At 53.5% G+C, this 3,712-nt stretch overlaps 1 protein-coding gene across 1 annotated transcript in view; it reads left to right on the top strand.

Annotated features, from left to right (window-relative positions):
• The first annotated feature begins 1,464 nt into the window (after nt 1–1,464).
• Nucleotides 1,465–3,712, top strand: part of PATJ (PATJ crumbs cell polarity complex component) — a 413,527-nt gene continuing 411,279 nt past the window's right edge. Inside the window, exon 1 of the mRNA XM_037743097.1 lies at nt 1,465–1,588. The gene's annotated coding sequence lies outside the window, so the exon portion shown is untranslated. The remainder of the gene's footprint in view (nt 1,589–3,712) is intronic.

Raw genomic sequence — 3,712 nt, 5'->3', positions numbered from 1 at the left:
TCACCACAACCTCCGCCTCCTGGGTTCAGGCAATTCTCCTGCCTCAACCTCCTGAGCAGCTGGGATTACAGGCACGCACCACCATGCCCAGCAAATTTTTTGTTTTTTAGTAGAGACGGGATTTCACCATGTTGACCAGGATGGTCTTGATCTCTTGACCTCGTGATCCACCTGCCTCGGCCTCCCAAAGTGCTGGGATTACAGGCTTGAGCCACCGCGCCTGGCAATTTTTGTATTTTTTAGTATAGACAGGTTTTCACCATGTTGGCCAAGCTGGTGTTAAACTCCTGAGCTCAAGTGATCCACCCACATCTGCCTCTCGGAGTACTGGGATTACAGACATGAGCCACAGCTCTGGCCAAGTGTATGATTTCAAAAGTCTTTATGTTGCAGTTGTTTTGTACCTATTCCTCATCTTCCTGGGAACAGGGATGCCATTTTACACATCTTCTCAGAGTCAACCACAGTGTTTAACTATTACTGCATGTACTCTATAAGATACCTGAAGATTGATTCTCTTTATTGTTAATGTGTGGACTGTATCAGAAACCCGTATCATCAAAAGCCTAAAGTTGGCCGGGAGTGGTGGCTCATGCCTGTAATCCAAGCGCTTTGGAGTCCAAGGCGGGCGGATCACCTGAGGTCAGAGTTCAAGACCAGCCTGACGAACATGGTGAAACCCTGTCTTTAAAAAAAATAAAAAATTAAAAATTAAAAAAAAGTCTAAAGTTATTAAAGAGAGCGGAAGAATACCATCGAGGCATATTTTTCTCGAAGCTGTGACATCACAAATAAAAAAAATTAATGCATAGTGAAATCGTCACTGTAGTTAGAGTCAAAATGCCTTGTCTGTGTTCCAAACTTTGGGCCAACCTACCTGGTACACGGTTTCCTCATCAGTTTCTTCAGGGAGTAAATGAGGTAATAAGGTATAAGCACTCAGCATACGGCAGGCAAATACTGCTGGATTATACTACTGGATTTGTTTCTTTCTTCCACTAAATGAGAAGAAAATAATGCTCCCACATTTACACGTTTTAGAATATTTTATTTTGTGTTAGCGGATAGAGAAAACAAAGGAGGGATGAGAGAACAGGAAAGGGCAAAAAGGCAAGGTGCTAAGCAGATTGACCCAACGCTTTCATCGATATACTCCTCAATTTCCTTGACCTTGGGTCTCGCTCTCCACGACAGCCTCCAACCACACCGGTCGGTCCGGATCTCCCTTCCTGTCAGTGCCGGCTGCCCCTACCACGCGGGGTCTCATCCGCCCACCCGGCCCCCACAGGCCCCACAGCCCACTTTTCCCAGGCCCTTGGCCATCCCGCGTCGGGTCGGAATTCACGGGCAAGAAACAGCTCGGTCAACCGCCCTCCCTCCCTGGAGCCTGCCTCCCGCGGCCCTCGGCTCCCTCGCCCGTCCCCCGCGCCACCCCGGCGCCCCGCCCCGGGCGGGGAGAGTCGGGGCGAGGGGAGGGCCTGCCAGGTGAGGCGCGGTCACCCTGGGCCTCGCACTTCCGCCCAGGTGAGTCAGGGCCGACACCGAGCCCGCCCGGCCCGGGCTCCCACCTGCTCCTCCGGCGCACCAGGTAAAGCGTGGGGTCCCGGCTGTGCAGTGCGCGCTTGTCCCTGGGGATCCGCGCGCCTGGAGGCCGGCGCGGGGCAGCTTCCTCGCGGGCTTCCCGGGCCTGCCTGCCCTGCCCCCGCGCGCTCTCCGCCCGCCCGCTGTAGGAGGTGGGAGCCGGAGGCGGAGGGCGCCGCCGGGCGCTCGGAGGTCTCGCGGCGGGGATGGGGTGCCCGCAGGGTGCGTCCGCGCTGGCCCGGGAGGCGGGGCGGGGGCGCCTTCCTTCTGCGTCGGGCCCGGGTGACCCCAGTTCTGCCGCGCTGGGCTCGCTGAGGCCGCGGGCAAGGGCCCCGCCCCACCCTGCCCCGCCTCCCCAGGCCTTTCGGGCCTCGAATCTCGGCCCACTGGTGTTACGGGGTGCCACGGATCCGATTCTGCGCCCAGATCGGTGCCTATGTTTCGCTTCCAGGGCTGGGCGGAGTCTTTCCCTCCGTTGGTGGCCGTGGAAGGAAGGAACGGGGGTGAGGGGACAAAGAGGAGGGGGTGCTCAGAGCCAGGCTGAAGGGGCGACTTGGGCCAGGACGTGGAGGTTCCCAAAAGCCAGGGCTCAAGCCCTGGGCTCTGCCAGCCTTGCTGCGTAGATGGGGAGGTTGTGTTGGAAAGTGCTTCCAGCCTTAGGGGAATTCTTGGATTCCTGCTTTTAAATAAAGCTCAGGAAAGCATTTTCAGATGAGTCCCACCCTCCAAATCGCCACATCCGTCCCGCACACCGGCCAAATCAAGTGAACAAACACCCTTCACCTGGCACTTTGTCATATTTCCAAGTGGCTGTTGTCACTTTGGATTCGAGTTTGTTGTTTATTGGCTTGCCTCTGCCATTTAGAGGGTGCCCCTTTCTGGGCCTTATTTCTCGACTGCATTTAGGTAAGTGCTCGACAAGAGTTTCTTAAGTGAATGACGAAGCCTTGGAAACCCAGAAGGACAATGTCCGTTCCACTGAGGATGATACTACCACATTCTGGGCTGAGTTCCTAGTGGCTGCCAATTAATTTGCACACATCTATCTGAAAGGAGTGGGGGTGGGGTCGGCAGTTAAAAACTTAAATCTTCACGCCTGTAATCCCAACACTTTGGAAAGCTGAGGCAGGTGGATCACCTGAGGTCAAGAGTTCCAGACTAGCCTGGCCACCATGGTGATACCCTGTCTCTACTAAAAGTACAAAAATTGACTGGGCGTGTTGGTGGGCGCCGGTAATCTCAGCTACTCGGCAGGCTGAGGCAGGAGGCTGAGGTTGTAGTGAGCTGAGATTGCCCCATTACACTCCACCAGTCTGGGCGACAAGAGCGAAACTCCATTTCAAAAAACAGCAACAGGCCTGTAATCCCAGTACTTTGGAAGCCAGAGGCGGACGGATCACAAGGTCAGGATATCGAGAATATCTTGGCCAACACAAACCCTGTCTCTACTAAAAATACATAAATTAGCCGGGTGTGGTGCGTAACTGTAGTCCCAGCTACTATGGAGGCTGAGGCAGGAGAATCGCTGAACCCCGGAGGCGGAGGCTGCAGTGAGCCAGGATCCCACCACTGCACTCCAGCCTGGGCAGCAAAAACAAACAAAACAAACTTAACTCTGTTTGCAGCATTAGAAAATGTTAGGTGAGATTGAGCCTTTTAGCTAAAGTGAGCTTTGATGTTTTTAGAGTCCCTAATGGCCTTTAGGATGTTAACAAACAACAACAACAAAACACTCCAAATATGTTGAATTTATTTGGGAATGAGAAATGAGAATTATAGCCTGAGATGCACAATCATTTATTGGTTTTAGAGACTCAAAGCCAGAGCTGGCCATTGGTGAAGATGCCATTACTGGACAGGTGTTATGGAGAGTGTCTTGACAGGTCTGGCGCCCTGCCTCATGCCTATTATCTCAGCTACTTAGGAGGCTTAGGCAGGAGGATCCCTTGAGACCAAGGGTTGGAGACCAGCCTGTGCAACATGGCTGTCTTTACAGAAAACACTTTTTTAATGGCCAGGTATGTCAGGAGGTTGAGGCAGGAGGATTGCAAGAGATGGAGGCTGCAGTGAGCTGTGTTTGCACCACTACACTCCAGCCTGGGTGACAGAGCAAGAACCCTGTCTCAAAAAA

The sequence above is a fragment of the Cebus imitator genome, unplaced genomic scaffold, assembly GCF_001604975.1.
Source record: "Cebus imitator isolate Cc_AM_T3 unplaced genomic scaffold, Cebus_imitator-1.0 Scaffold135, whole genome shotgun sequence".
Classification (NCBI taxonomy): Eukaryota; Metazoa; Chordata; class Mammalia; order Primates; family Cebidae; genus Cebus; species Cebus imitator.
This window is presented reverse-complemented; position numbering and strand designations above follow the sequence as displayed.